Here is a 17,152-nt window from a genome sequence, read left to right on the forward strand (position 1 = left end):
CCCACTAGCAGACCTGGTTCAAGATCAGAGGCAACAAGTAAGGTCCTACTTTATGTCTATGTTAGTCTGTCAGCTCGATATAATTCATCCCCAGCCCTCTGTGTTCACTTTACTTTAGTTAACTAAATTTGGCATAACGCTCGGATGCTAGGGTTTTTACGGATTTATGTATTCACTATAACAGTAAAGAACATGTATTATAAAATTTATATGTGATATACAACTATTCTTCATGAAGAGAAGAAGATAAGAAATGAGCTGAAAAAGAGGATAAAACTAGAGAGAATGGCTACATGGATAACTAGATTAGAAGAGTTTGGAAGTGGTCACGTTCCTTTCATGTGCTTGCTTTATAAAGGTAAAGATTCAGTTCACCACACAATTCCTGTTGTTTTTATTGGAAGAGTTCCACATTGTTGCATGAGAATTGTAGAGGGAAAAGATATATGGTTTTCCTTCTGTCAAATGACTTTAAGCATTCTTGTCAAATGACTTTAAGCATTATTTATCCGATACTGCAAAGTATGAAAGTGTGAACTGGGGTAGTTTACTTTCTTTGTTGTTTGTATATCTAAAATTTGTTCGGTGTGCCCCAAGATTTGAATTGCATGAGTTTTATTTGATTGCTTTGTTTTTTTATTACTATCCTAGTGTCCTTCTCATGCGTCCTTATGAAAATCAACTATTGCTATTCGAAGATGATTCTGTTGGTCCAGTAAATAGGAAAATTGATAATGAGGGCCAACTTCAATACCCATCGCACTATGTTGCTTTGAGTTCAGATAATTCATGGTGTCTATGTTGCTTTGTGTGAAGACATGATGTAGGATAAAATCGCAAAAACATGGTTCTTTGTTATGCATGGATGGATCCCTAGACACATGGTCATATTGTCTTAATGTTCATGTTCTTAATAAGGTTTGCACTTACTCCTTGGCTTCGTCGATATTTTGTGCTTATCGTAAATTAGAGTTATCTTTTAGTATCTTGAAAATATAACATTTCTCACCAGATTGTTTCACAAAGTACTCCTTTGTTCCATCTGTGTCGTCTAATAGGTTGGTCAATCGTAGTGGCCGGACTAAAGGACTCTAGAAGTAATATATTGTACTACTAACAGTTCTTTTCATCTGTTCCTTCTAATAGGCTGGTCAATCATGTCGTCAGACCATAAGATCTAAGTCAGTTTACTGGAACATAACGTAAGTAGTTACCTCAGTTAGTTCATTTTCTAGGAACAAAAACTGTTGGATATGGTACTGGCCACACCTGGCTGCTCGGTTTACTATTGTACACTGTGAGAGACATTGTTGATAAAAATCAATGTTGCTGCATTTATCTCGACTAAGAGATATATTGTGTTCCTGAGCTCTCGAAGATAATGCAAAGACTTTCTTGTAATGACAACTACTCCCCCCCCCCCCCCCCGGCGGAATTGCATGCCTATCCATGTTAGCTTCTGCGAACTTTGACCTAAGATTTTGAATTAGAGACATTACCCATATGTGTGCACTAAAATTTTGAAGGGCGTCCCATATACTTTAGTGCTTGTATGTTTATCTTAAATTCTTATGGTCCAATCTTTGCCCATCGGAATTTAACTATTGGCTTTGTTGTCTCTAAAATTGGATGATACATTATGCAAATTTGGTGACTAAACTTGGTGGCTGTTGTGTTAACTATTTTCTTGATTTTGAGTGTGATCTTGTTTCATAGGAAACATAATCACAAGGCGCATAACTCATTATGCATGTTATGTTGCCTAGATCATAGACGGCTACCAGCCCCAATAACTTGTCAATATTTAGATAGGGTACAACTTGTTTTGACGAAAACAACCGGACCTCACCATCACTTGTTAGGTCTTGTTTCTCCTTCCAGTTCCATGTTGGGCCAGTAAACCGCTAGAGTGGATTTGTGTTTACCATCCAAGAAGCTTTCCTTTATAATGTTGTTTATTTACACTTAAGAGCTCATTTCTAAGGATCTCAGTTGTATGTACCATTAGATCATCAATTGATTCCACCTTCTTTCATTGCTCAGACACTTCTTATTGTTGGGGATATAACTGGGTATAAACCGCCCAGGAGGGGCCGGGTCATACCACTGGCGACTTATTAGTGAAGATGGCGAGTCATAGCAAGCCTATTGATTACCCAAGGCCCAGAGGCGACTTGAGGCCCAAGAGGATGAAACGCCACATGTATGACTTGTATTGTAAGGCAAGCTTAGTGATGACCCACAAGTATAGGGGATCTATCGTAGTCCTTTCGATAAGTAAGAGTGTCGAACCCAGCGAGGAGCAGAAGGAAATGACAAGCGGTTTTCAATAAGGTATTCTCTGGAAGCACTGAAATTATCAATAACAGATAGTTTTGTGATAAGGTAATTTGTAATGGGTAACAAGTAATAAAAGTAAACAAGGTGTAGCAAGGTGGCCCAATCCTTTTTGTAGCAAAGGACAAGCCTGGATAATCTCTTATATGAAGGAAAGCACTCCAGAGGACACATGGGAACTATCGTCAAGCTAGTTTTCATCACGCTCATATGATTCACGTTCGTTACTTTGCTAATTTGATATGTGGGTGGACCGGTGCTTGGGTGCTGCCCTTTCTTGGAAAAGCATTCCACTTATGATTAACCCGTATTGCAAGCATCCGCAACTACAAAAGAAGTATTAAGGTAAACCTAACCATAGCATGAAACATGTGGGTCCAAATCAGCCCCTTACGAAGCAACGCATAAACTAGGGTTTAAGCTTCTGTCACTCTCGCAACCCACAGGTACCAATTTGAGGTTTGAGACAAAGATTGGATACAAGAGATGAACCAGGATTTGAGAGGAATGGTGTTGGTGAAGATGTTGATGGAGATTGACCCCCTCCAGATGAGAGGATCAATGGTGATGATTTCCCCCTCCTGGAGGGATGGTTCCCCGGCAAAACAGCTCCGTCGGAGCCCTAGATTGGTTTCGCCAAGCTCCGCCTCGTGGCGGCGGTGCTTCGTCCCGAAAGCTTCCTCCTTGTTTTTTCTGGGACGAAAGACTTCATATAGCAGAAGATGGGCACCGGAGGCCTGTCAGGGGGCCCACGAGACAGGGGGCGTGCCCCCCACCCTCGTGTCCAGGGTGTGGGCCCCCTCTAGTTGATTCTTTCTCCATTATTTTTATATATTCAAAAACGTGCCTCCATGAAGTTTCAGGACTTTTGGAGTTGTGAAGAATAGGTCTCTAATATTTGCTCCTTTTCCAGCCCAGAATTCCAGCTGCCGGCATCCTCCTTCTTCATGTAAACCTTGTAAAATAAGAGAGAATAGGCATAAGTATTGTGACATAATGTGTAATAACAACCCATAATGTAATAAATATCGATATAAAAGCATGATGCAAAATGGACGTATCAACTTCCCCAAGCTTAGACCTCGCTTGTCCTCAAGCGGAAACCAATAACGAAAAATATGTCCACATGTTTAGAGATAGAGGTGTCGATAAAATAAAATACGGACATGAGGGCATCATGATCATTCTTATAACATCAACATATATTGTCATATGATTTCTTATGCTAAAGTAACAATCTATTCACAATGTCAAGTATGAATCAGAAACTTCATTGAAAACTAACAAACTATGATCTCGGTCATTGAGGCAATTGCAATTTATCATAACATAGGAAAGAGTCATTATAAGAGCTTTTCAGCAAGTCCACATCCTCAACTATCATTTAGTCTTCCACAATTGCTAACACTCACGCAATACTTATGGTTATGGAGTTTTAATCGGACACAAACAAAGATAGGGGCTTATAGTGTTGCCTCCCAACCTTTTACCTCAAGGGTAATGTCAACAATAATAGTTCATGCTAACTTACATCCAATTGGATATATATATATCAGGATCTTTCCAACACAATGTGCTTGCCAAAGGATAAAATACAAAAAGGAAAAGTGAAGATCACCATGACTCTTGCATAAGGTATAAGACAAAAGTAAAAGATAGGCCCTTCGCCGAGGGAAGCAGAGGTTGTCATGTTCTTTTATGGTTGGATGCACGAAATCTTAATGCAAAGAATGTCACTTTATATTGCCACTTGTGATATGGACCTTTATTATGCATTCCGTCGCTTTTATTGCTTCTATATCACAAGATCGTATAAAGCTTATTCTCTCCACACTAATAAATCATACATATTTAGAGAGCAATTTTTATTGCATGCAACGATGCCAACTTACTTGAAGGATCTTACTCAATTCGTATGTAGATATGGTGGACTCTCATGGCAAAACCGGGTTTAAGGACATTTGGAAGCACAAGTAGTATCTCTACTTGGTGCAAAGAATTTGGTTAGCATGAGGGGGAAAGGCAAGCCCAACATGTTGGACGATCCATGACAATATACTTTATTTTGGATATAAGAAAACATAACCTATTACGTTGTCTTCCTTGTCCAACATCAACTTTTTAGCATGTCATATTTTAATGAGTGCTCACAATCATAAAAGATGTCCAAGATAGTATATTTATATGTGAAAACCTCTCTTTATTTATTACTTCCTATTAATTGCAATGATGACCAAAACTATGTTTGTCAACTCTCAACAACTTTTATTCATCATACTCTTTTATATGTGAAATCACTACTCTCCATAAGATCAATATGATCTCTTTAATTTGTTTATTCTTTCTTTTATTCCCTCAAGATCATAGCAAGATAACCAAACCCTCGACTCAAAACTAATCTTTATTATATATAGCTCACGGACTCGATTACATAGAAGGATCATAAAGCATAGCACAAAACTAGATCATACTAAAACTTTATTCTACTAGATCAAGATATTACCAAAAGGATCGAACTAAGAAAAACGATAAAGATAGGAGTGTGATGGTGGTACGGTACCGGGGCACCTCCCCCAAGCTTGGCAGTTGCCAAGGGGAGTGCCCATACTCATGTGCTTATGTCTCTTTCCTCGGAGGTGGTGATGATGGAGTTGTTTATGATGTAGGCTTGTCGTCCATCTTCCAAGGCATAGGCTCACCATCATAGAAAGATGATCGAGTCTCCGGGATCCTCGAATCTGCAGCCAAAGTCATCCTCTTGAATCTATATTCAGACTCACAGTTTTGGTTTTGCAGGTCATAGATCTGGGCTTGGAGATGCTCGATTTTCTTGTGAAGCTTGAAGATGGTCTCCCCAATGTTCTTGGCATCCAGCTTGTGGTTGTTGGTGAACTCCGCGATCATCATGTGGTTGGTGTTGAGTCCGAGTTCCACCATCCCCTGGCACTTGAAAACTTGTTTCTCAATTGCTTTGAGTCTTGTCTCCATGCTTCCGGTCCTCCTTGGTCCCTCGACATCGTGGATGTGCATCAACCCATCACGCATCTCAATTGTTTGAGGGTGTTGCAGCACCTCTGTGAGGCAGGGATTGATAACCTTCTTGAAGAACTTGTCCTTGGGAGCGCTTGAATACGTCATGATGATCTAGATCTGTCAGAAAAACAGCTCGAAACAAAAACAGAGGATATTTGCGTGGTATGGTGGTCAAAACCTTCGGGAGATTATATAATGAATTTTTACCGACCAAAAGAAGTATCATGCAAGAAAACAGAGTCCTGAGGGCACACGAGGTGACCACGAGGCAGGGGGCGCACCCTCCACCCTCGTGGATGCCTCGTGTCCTCTTTGGACTACTTCTTATTTTTCCTATTTTCTTAAATATTCAAAAAAAGAGAAAAATTGCTATTAGAATAGTTTTGGATTCGGTTTACTTACCGTACCACATACCTATTCCTTTTCGGAGTCTGAAACGTTCTGGAAAGTGTCCCTTATATATTCCTCCAAGGTCACGGTTTCAATAACATTAGTTTCAACATTTATTGGGTTACCTGAGATATAATGTTTGATTTTTTGAGCGTTCACCACCTTCGGATTTGTGCCTTCGAAGTTGTTGATTTTTATGGCACCGGAGCGATAGACCTCCTCGATAACATAAGGACCTTCCCATTTAGAGAGGAGTTTTCTTGCAAAAACTCTTAAACGAGAGTTGTATAGCAAAACATAATCACCTACATTAAACTCACGCTTTTGTATCCTTTTGTCATGCCATCTTTTAACTTTTTCTTTAAACAGTTTGGCATTCTCATAGCCTTGGGTTCTCCACTCATCAAGTGAGCTAATGTCAAATAGCCTCTTCCCACCAGCAAGTTTGAAATCATAGTTGAGCTCTTTAATGGCCCAATATGCCTTATGTTCTAGTTCGAGAGGTAAGTGACATGCTTTTCCATAAACAATTTTATACGGAGACATACCCATAGGATTTTTATATGCAGTTCTATAGGTCCATAATGCATCATCAAGCTTTTTGGACCGATTCTTTCTAGATCTATTAACAGTCTTTTGCAAAATTAATTTAAGCTCTCTATTACTCAACTCTACTTGACCACTATACTGTGGGTGGTATGGAGATGCAATTCTATGATTAACATCATACTTAGCAAGCATTTTACGAAAAGCACCATGAATAAAATGTGAACCACCGTCAGTCATTAAGTATCTAGGGACTCCAAACCTCGGGAAAATAACTTCTTTAAGCATCTTAATAGAGGTGTTATGATCAGAACTACTAGTTGGGATAGCTTCTACCCACTTAGTAACGTAATAAACAGCAACTAAAATATGTGTATATCCATTAGAGGAAGGAAACTGTCCCATATAATCAAAGCCCCAAACATCAAATGGTTCAATAACAAGTGAATAGTTCATAGGCATTTCTTGACATCTACTAATACTACCAATTCTTTGACATTCATCACAAGACAAGACAAACTTACAGGTGTCCTTGAAAAGAGTTGGCCAATAAAAACCGGATTGCAATACCTTATGTGCAGTTCTATCTCCAGCGTGGTGTCCTCCATAAGCCTCAGAGTGACACTTGCGTAGGATCTGTTCATGTTCATGCTCAGGTACACAACGTTTAATAACACCATCTACTCCTTCTTTATAAAGGTGTGGGTCATCCCAGAAGTAATGTCATAAATCATAGAAAAATTGTTTCTTTTGCTGGTATGTGAAACTAGGTGGTATAAATTTAGCAACAATGTAATTAGCATAATCAACATACCATGGAGCAGTACGAGAAGCATTTATGACAGCTAATTGTTCATTAGGAAAGCTATGATCAATAGGTAGTGGGTCATCAAGAACATTCTCTAACCTAGACAAGTTGTCTGCAACGGGGTTCTCATCTCCCTTTCTATCAATAATATGCAAATCAAATCCTTGTAGTAAGAGAACCCATCTAATAAGTCTAGGTTTAGCATCGTTCTTTTCCATAAGATATTTAATAACAACATGATCAGTGTGAACAGTTACTCTAGAATCAACAATATAGGGTCTGAACTTATCACAAGCAAATACAACTGCTAAAAATTCTTTTTCGGTAGTAGCATAATTTCTCTGGGCACTGTCTAGAGTTTTACTAGCATATTGGATAACATTTAATTTCTTATCAACTCTCTGTCCTAGAACAACACCTACAGCATAATCACTAGCATCACACATAATTTCAAAGGGTAAATTCCAATCAGGTGGCTGAACAATAGGTGCAGAAATCAAAGCTTTCTTATATATTTCAAATGCTTCTACACAATCATCATCAAAGACAAAAGGAACATCTTTTTGTAAGAGATTACTCAGAGGCCTAGAAATTTTAGAGAAGTCCTTAATGAACCTCCTATAAAAACTGGCATGACCAAGGAAACTTCTTATCCTTTAATGTCCTTAGGACACGACATCTTTTCAATAGCATCAACTTTAGCTTTATCAACTCCAATACCTCTTTCAGAAATTTTATGCCCCAAGACAATACCTTCATTAACCATAAAGTGGCACTTCTCCCAATTCAAGACAATATTAGTTTCTTCACATCTCTGCAAAACTCGATCAAGGTTGCTTAAGCAATCATCAAAAGAAGTTCCATATACGGAGAAATCATCCATGATAACCTCAACAATCTTTTCATAGAAGTCAGAGAATATAGCAGTCATACATGTTTGAAAGGTAGCAGGTGCATTGCATAAGCCAAAAGGCATACATCTATAAGCCAGGGTACCAAAAGGGCAAGTAAAAGTGGTCTTTTCTTAATCCTCTTTTGACACGGGTATTTGAGAGAAACCAGAATAACCGTCTAGAAAGCAAAAATGTGTATGTTTGGATAATCTTTCTAGCATTTGATCAATAAAAGGTAAAGGGTAATGATCCTTTTTAGTAGCTTTATTTAGTTTGCGGAAATCAATTACCATTCTATAACCTGTAACAATTCTTTGTGGGATCAATTCATCTTTATCATTAGGAACAACAGTAATACCTCCCTTCTTAGGGACACAATGGACAGGACTTACCCACTGACTATCAGCAATGGGATAAATTATACCTGCCTCCAGAAGCTTTAGTATTTCTTTTCTTACCACTTCTTTCATCTTAGGATTTAACCTTCGTTGGTGATCCACAACCGGTTTAGCGTCTTTCTCCAATTTTATTTTGTGCTGGCATAGAGTGGGACTAATGCCCTTAAGATCATCAAGAGTATATCCAATAGCAGCACGGTGCTTCTTCAGAGTTTTCAATAATTTCTCTTCTTCTTGCTCTAAAAGGTTAGCACTAATAATAACAGGATATATCTTCTTTTCATCAAGATAAGCATATTTAAGAGTATCGGGTAATGGTTTAAGGTCAAACACGGGATCACCCTTGGGTGGAAGAGGATCCCCTAGAATTTCAACATGCAAGTTGTGTTTCAAGATAGGTCCTTGTTTAAAGAATACTTCATCTATTTCCCTTCTTTCATTCATAGAAATATCATTTTCATGGTCTAGCAAATATTGCTCTAAAGGATCATTAGGAGGCACGACAATAGAAGCAAGACCAATAATTTCATCTTTACTAGGCAATTATTTATCATGGGGTTGTCTATGAAATTTAGCAAAATTAAACTCATGAGACATATCCCCTAAACCAATAGTAACAACATCCTTTTTGCAATCTATCCTAGCATTAACAGTATTCAAGAAGGGTCTACCAAATATAATGGGACAAAAGTCATCTTGTGGGGAACCAAGAACAAGAAAATCAGTAGGATATTTAACTTTCCCACACAAGACTTCAACATCTCTAACAATCCCAACTGGTGAATAGTATCTCTATTGGCAAGCTTAATTGTAACATCAATCTCTTCTATCTCAGCAGGTGCAATATCATGCATAATTTCTTTGTATAAGGAATGAGGTATTGCACTTGCACTAGCACCCATATTACATAAGCCATGATAGCAATGATCTCCTATTTTAACAGAAACAACAGGCATACCAACAACAGGTCTATGTTTACCCTTAGTATCGGGTCTAGCAATTCTAGCAGCTTCATCACAGAAGTAAATAACATGCCCATTAATATTATCAGCCAAGAGATCTTTAACCATAGCAATACTAGGTTCAACTTTAATTTGCTCAGGGGGTGTAGGTGTCCTAGTATTACTCTTATGAACCACAATTGAAGCTTTAGCATGATCCTTTATTCTAATAGGGAAAGGTGGTTTCTCAATATAAGGGGTGGGAACAATAGGATCAACATTATAAGTGATAGTCTTTTCAACTTTAATAGGTTCAACTACTTTTACTTCAATGGGAGGATGATGTTTAAACCACTTCTCCTTAGGTAGATCAACATGAGTAGCAAAGGATTCACAGAAAGAAGCTACTATCTCAGAGTCAAGTCCATATTTAGTGCTAAATTCACGAAAAACATCGGTATCCATAAAAGATTTAACACAATCAAACTTAGGTGTTATACTTGACTCCTTACCTTCGTCGAGGTCCCAATCTTCAGAGTTGTGTTTAATTCTTTCCAATAAATCCCATTTGAATTCAATGGTCTTCATCATAAAAGAACCAGTACAAGAAGTATCGAGCATGGAGCGATTATTGAGAGAAAGCCGAGCATAAAAATTCTGAATAATAATTTCTCTTGGGAGCTCATGATTGGGGCATGAATATAACATTGACTTAAGCCTCCCCCAAGCTTGAGCGATGCTTTCTCCTTCACGAGGCCAAAAATTATATATATAATTATGATCACGATGAACAAGATGCATAGGATAAAACTTCTGATGAAATTCCAATTTGAATCGGTTGTAGTTCATGATCCCATATCATCACATAGACATGTCAATGACTTTACCTTCAAAGATAAAGGGAAGACCTTCTTCTTGATAACATCCTCGGGCATACCTACAAGCTTAAATAATCCACAAACTTCATCCACATAGATTAGGTGCAAATCGGGATGCAATGTTCCATCTCCTATAAAAGGATTAGCTAGCAGTTTCTCTATCATACCCGAAGGAATTTCAAAGTGAACATTTTTAGTAGGTTCAGTAGGTTGAGGAGCAACTCTTTGCTCTACTAGTCAGGGTGTAGATACCCCAAACAAGCCCCTCAAAGGATTACTTTCCATAGTAACAAGTGACAGTGAATTTCAGCACACTATATAAATGTTTCCTTACCAAATTCCACCTACAAAAGGCGCTTCACTCCCTGGCAACGGCGCCAGAAAAGAGTCTTGATGACCCACAAGTATAGGGGATCTATCTAGTCCTTTCGATAAGTAAGAGCGTCGAACCCAACGAGGAGCATAAGGAAATGACAAGCGGTTTTCAGTAAGGTATTCTCTGCAAGAACTGAAATTATCGGTAACAAATAGTTTTGTGATAAGGTAATTTGTAACGGGTAACAAGTAATAAAAGTAAACAAGGTGCAGCAAGGTGGACCAATCCTTTTTGTAGCAAAGGACAAGCCTGGACAAACTCTTATATGAGGGAAAGCGCTCCCGAGGACACATGGGAACTATCGTTAAGCTAGTTTTCATCACGCTCATATGATTCGAGTTCGTTACTTTGCTAATTTGATATGTGGGTGGACTGGTGCTTGGGTGCTGCCCTTTCTTGGACAAGCATCCCACTTATGATTAACCCCTATTGCAAGCATCTGCAACTACAAAAGAAGTATTAAGGTAAACCTAACCATAGCATGAAACATGTGGGTCCAAATCAGCCCCTTACGAAGCAACGCATAAACTAGGGTTTAAGCTTCTGTCACTCTAGCAACCCACAGGTACCAATCTGAGGTTTTAGATAAAGATTGGATACAAGAGATGAACTAGGGTTTGATAGGAGATAGTGCTGGTGAAGATGTTGATGGAGATTGACCCCCTCCCAATGAGAGGATCGATGGTGATGATTTACCCCTCCCGGAGATTGAGCCCTAGATTGGTTTCGCCAGGTTCCGCCTCGTGGCGGCGGTGCTTCATCCCGAAATCTTCCTCCTTATTTTTTCTGGGACGAAAGACTTCATATAGCAGAAGATGGGCACCGGAGGCTTGTCGGGGGGCCCATGAGTCAGGGGGCGCGCCTAGGGGGGTAGGGCGCGCCCCCACCCTCGTGGCTAGAGTGTGGGCCCCCTCTGGTTGATACTTCCTCCAGTATTTTTTATATATTTCAAAACGTGCCTCCGTGAAGTTTCAGGACTTTTGGAGTTGTGCAGAATAGGTCTCTAATATTTGCTCCTTTTCCAGCCCAGAATTCCAATTACCGGCATTCTCCCTCTTCATGTAAACCTTGTAAAATAAGAGAGAATAGGCATAAGTATGGTGACATAATGTGTAATAATAGCCCATAATGTAATAAATATCGATATAAAAGCATGATGCAAAATGGACGTATCACTTAGTTAGTCACCGAGCCGGACATGTTATGTATGAGTCAGCCGGGACTCTGTAAGCCACCGACATCAACCTGTGTATATAAAGTGGTGATCCGGCGGCGGGTTAACTCAAGAATCAAACAATCGAGAACTAGGTCAAGCGTATTCGCTCCCTGGTAATCGAAACCCTAGCAATACAACACAAAGCAGGAGTAGGCTTTTACCTCGTTGAGAGGGGCTGAATGTGGGTAAAACTCTCTGTGTCCTCTGTCCCGTTTAACCCCTTCAAGCTAACCTAGTTGCGATGGCTCCATGACTAAGTCCTTGCGCTAGGACATCTGTCGTGTTAAGTCCACGACAGTTGGCGCCCACCATGGGGCCAGCGCACGGTGGTTTCGAGTTCTTGGAGGGCAACTTCACAGGGATCAAGGGATATGTTGTGGGTCGGATGACTAAGAGTCATCGCGGCAAGCTCTACATCGACAATGCTGGCTGAAGCCCCAAGGCCGGCTCAATTGAGTACGTGTACTGCGTCCCCTTTGGCGGAATCCACGTCTTCATCAGCAAGATAAGCGAACCGGGCCCTAAGCCGGACATCTGCACTAACATCGTCGAGACGGCTCAGCGTGCACGACCCGCCAAGGTTCAAGCCGCTGTAAAGCGTGCCTTTGTTGGTTTCATCCATGGGGGTAGACTTTGAGGAAGGATCTGCGTCTGATGGTGAACCGGTCATCTACTCAGATGGTGTATCGTCAACCGGCGAAACCAATTCAATGTATCAACTGCAGGACAGCCGACTTGGGGGTTGTTCCGATGGTGACAGTATTTCGGACCCCTATGATCCGCTGAACAGGGTTGCGATCTTCATGGCCGGTACACAGCCGATGCTTGACTCAACGACTACCGCGGCCATGACCTCCAGCTTAACGGCTGCGGCGACGGCTGGTGCTAGCGGCTCTGCGCACCCGCCGGCTCAGGTTCTGACAGAGTTGTTGGAGGTTTTGGCGACTTTGATGGGGGTGGAGGTGACCCCGGACACTCAAGAACAGCATAAGGCGGATGTTGCGAAGTTACAAGATGAGATAGCTCAAGCCAAGGAAGAGCTGGCGGCTGAGAACACTAGGATGGCCATGGAGCGAGCTGCTTTGGATGCTTAGGCACAACGGATATAGGCAGAGTCGTTCCGGCTTACCTTGGATCAAAACACTTCAAATGCCATCATGAGAAGGAGACACCAGAGTCGCTTACCTCTGGAGTACGATGCGAGAAACCTTTTTAACACGCCGGGGACAGGAACCAGTGACCCGCCCGTGGTGAACCAGGTCGTTGAGGCGCCCGTGACTGGAGCACCGGTTTAGCCGCATACTGTGGATCCGCCTCGTTTGGATGTGGCTCCACCTCAGCATGTTCCAACACTGCAGGGTCATTATTCTAACCCTTTGGATAACATGATTCTTGTGGCGTCACAATTGTCGGCTCTTCGAGTTGAAGGCGAGTCTCCAGCTGCGATAGAGATGCAGAGGGCCAGAGAACTTCTTCAAACAGTTGTGGCTCAACAGGCGGCTTATTCGTATAGCCATGAACGGATTCACTCAACCCCTCAGCCAAGCCAGAGTTATAGCAGGCACATTGACTCGCCATCAGTTTCAAGCAGTGAATAACACCATAACCAACCTCATAGGCATGACGTGGCGCACGGTGGTGTCGATGCTCAGACTTTGGTGGATCAAGGCAGGGCGCTCGGGAGGCAGAGCTGGCGGCTCAGCTAGCGGCTCAACAGCAATCTCCGGTTTATCCATCAGCATCTGTGGAGGCAGGAGCAACATCTAGAACATTGGGCATGCCATGTTTAGTGTCGGGTCTGCGCAACGAGTGTTTGCCTAAGGATTTGAAGGGCCCTCGTAAGGTGCCTAATTATACGGCGGGTCAGCCTCTAGAGGCGTGGATTGAGAGCTATGAGATGGCCATGGAGATGCTAGATGTCAGTGATGCTGCATGTGCTAAGTATTTCACCATGATGTTGGATGGCCCGCCTCGTACATGGTAGAAAGGGATGCCCACTAACTCCATTAGATCATGGGCGGAGTTGAAAGCTCGTTTCATCCAAAATTTTAAAGACACGTGCAAGCAGCCTCTGTCGATCCTGGATTTGGATTCTTGTGTCCAAGGTGAGGGCGAGTCAACAACCAATTGGGTGTGTCGGATCTCAGCTATTATACACTCATCGGACAGTATCAATGCCGGTTCAGCAGTCCTGCTGTTGGAGAAGAATTGTCGTTTCCTTCCCCTTAAGCAGAAATTGGGGTGGCTTAAACGTCACTGCAATGATATGGGAGAGCTCATGGTGTCTCTCGTCAAATACGCCAACTTTGATAGTACTAAAGTCCCCGAGTCTGATGAGGAGAAGGCTAGTAAGGGGAAGAAGAGTGGCAACACAAAGGCGCAGCAGCATAATACGGCAGGTCGAAGTGGCAACGGTAAGAGCAAAGCTGATGGCAATTTAGATTTTGTGGCTAATACCAATACACAGAATAATAATTAGCGTCGCAAGGGAAAGTCTCCCCGGTTTGGAGGGCCAAAATTTAACATTGAAGCGATGATGAATCAGCCTTGCCCAAAGCATGGTACGCATGAGAAGCTGGCCAGTCATCTATGGAAGGATTGGTTCATCATGAGGGAGTATAGGAATTCCATTTTTTTCTAGAACAATCATGGCCTAAATGGCGGTTTAGGGTCCGGCTCTCACGGGCCTGGTTTTGGTGGCGACGGCTCAAACTCTGGTTTCTAGGGCCAAGGCAACCAAGGTGGTTTTAATCAGCAGTCTAGTCAAGGGAATCAGCAGCAGCAATCTAGTTATCAGATTAATCTGAAGCAGTTGAATAGTGGACAGTATCATGTGTTCACCACGAGCTTATGTAAACGAGACCAGAAGATGCATAAAAGTCCGGTGAACGCAGTTGAGCCAGCGATTCCCCGTTACTTGCGATGGTCTGAACATCCTATTCTTCGGAGCCGTGAGGATCACCCGCCCCGGGTTGACAATCTGGGCCACTTGGCTTTAGTGGTTGCGCCTTAGGTTGGAGGTTACAAGTTCACTAAGGTGCTCATGGATGGAGGCAGCAGCATCAATATCCTTTACTATGAAACTTTTCGTCGTATGAGTTTGACTGACAAGGATCTTAAGCCGTCTAACATTGTTTTTCTTGGTGTGGTGCCCGGTAAGTCGACATATCCAGTGGGCAAGATAGCTTTGGAAGTGGCTTTCGGTGATGATCACGATTCTTGAGTTAAAACATTGACCTTTGAGGTGGTTAAGATCGAAAGCCCTTATCACGCTTTGTTTGGGCGGCCGGCTTATGCTAATTTCATGGCGAGGCCTTGCTATGTTTATCTGCAGCTTAAGATGCCACGTTATAAGGGTACCATCATAGTGCATGTGTCGTGTTTATCTCGCTAGCGGGTTCTTGAGACGACAGATGCCACGGGGTGGCTTGAGGTGAGGGCAAGACTGCTGTCACACCCAAGATGCGACCCTATCCAAAAGGAACTCGAAGGTCCCACAAAGGATAGAAGTGCATCTTGAAGACGCTTTTGCAAGGTGGATATCATTACATCAACATTACATAATAGATGGGGACACATACAAGAGGCATACAATGCCACACGAATACAACATCATCATACATAAGAGCACCATCCGACTACGGATGAAACACAAACAGAAACTCAAACGACATCCACCCTGCTAGCCCAGGCTGCCGACCTGGAACCTATCCCCTGATCGAAGAAGAAGCAGAAGAAGAACTCAAGCAAGCAAGCATCGCTCTCGCGTCATGATCATCGCATAACCTGTACCTGCAACTGTTGTTGTAGTAATCTGTGAGCCACGAGGACTCAGCAATCCCATTACCATGGGTATCAAGACTAGCAAAGCTTAAAGGGAAAGGAAGGGGTAAAGTGGTGAGGTTGCAGCAGCGACTAAGCATGATATGGTGGCTAACATACACAAATAAGAGCGAGAAGAGAGCAAATGGCACGATCGTGAAGCTAGCAATGATCAAGAGGTGATCCTGAACACCTACTTACGTCAAACATAACACAGAAACCGTGTTCACTTCCCGGACTCCGCCGAGAAGAGACCATCACGGCTACACACACGGTTGACGCGTTTTAATTCGGATCTGGTGTCAAGTTATCTACAACCGGACATTAACAAATTCCCATCTGCCACATAACCGCGGGCACGGCTCTCGAAAGTTTATACCCTGCAGGGGTGTCCCAACTTAGCCCATGATAAGCTCTCGCGGTCAACGAAGGATATACCTTCTCCCAGGAAGACCCGATCAGTATCGGAATCCCGGTTTACAAGACATTTCGACAATGGTAAAACAAGACCAGCAAAGCCGCCCGATGCGCCGACAATCCCGATAGGAGCTGCACATATCTTGTTCTCAGGGCAACACCGGATAAGTCAAGCTACGAGTAAAACCAGACCTTGAGTTGCCCCGAGGTGGCCCCGCAGGTTGCTCGGTTCAGACCAACACTTAGAGAAGCACTGGCCCGGTGGGGCTAAAATAAAGATGACCCTTGGGTTAATTACTCCCAAGGGTAAAACCAAGGTTGGGCCTTGCTGGAGGAGTTTTATTCAAAGCGAACTGTCAAGGGGGTCCCATAAATCACCCGACCGCGTAAGGAACGCAAAATCCGGGAACATAACACCGGTATGACGGAAACTAGGGTGGCAAGAGTGGAACAAAACACCAGGCATAAGGCCGAGCCTTCCACCCTTTACCAAGTATATAGATGCATTAATAATATAAGAGATATTGTGATATCCCAACATAACCCTGTCCACCATGGAGCAATCTTCAACTTCACCTGCAACTAACAACGCTATAAGAGGGGCTGAGCAAAGTGGTAACATAGCCAAGCAACGGTTTGCTAGGAAGGTGTCAAAGGTTAGAGGTTCATGGCAATTTGGGAGGCTTGAAGAACAGGTGATAAGAAGCGCAGCATAGCGATAGAACGAAACAACTAGCATAGCAATGATAGTAGTGAGATCCAGGGTAGCGGTCATCTTGCCTGAAATCCCGCAAGGAAGAAGAACGAGTCCATGAAGAAGATGAAGCCACGAAGAAGAACCAAGCAGAGATGAACGAATCCTCACGATCGCAACGAAACGGGAACTATCGAGAAGAAGCACACAACATAGTAAACACACCACACATAGCCAAGACATGATGCACAACTAAGCATGATGCATGACAAGACTACATGAAGCTACTCATGGAAAGAGATGATGCATACAAGAGCAACACATCAAAGCAAGTTTAAATGAGGCCGGAAACAACATATAACAATTCCGGTAAGTCCTCATATGCAAATTTAGAAATTGGTCC

Source organism: Triticum aestivum, chromosome 3B, assembly GCF_018294505.1.
Source record: "Triticum aestivum cultivar Chinese Spring chromosome 3B, IWGSC CS RefSeq v2.1, whole genome shotgun sequence".
NCBI lineage: Eukaryota > Viridiplantae > Streptophyta > Magnoliopsida > Poales > Poaceae > Triticum > Triticum aestivum.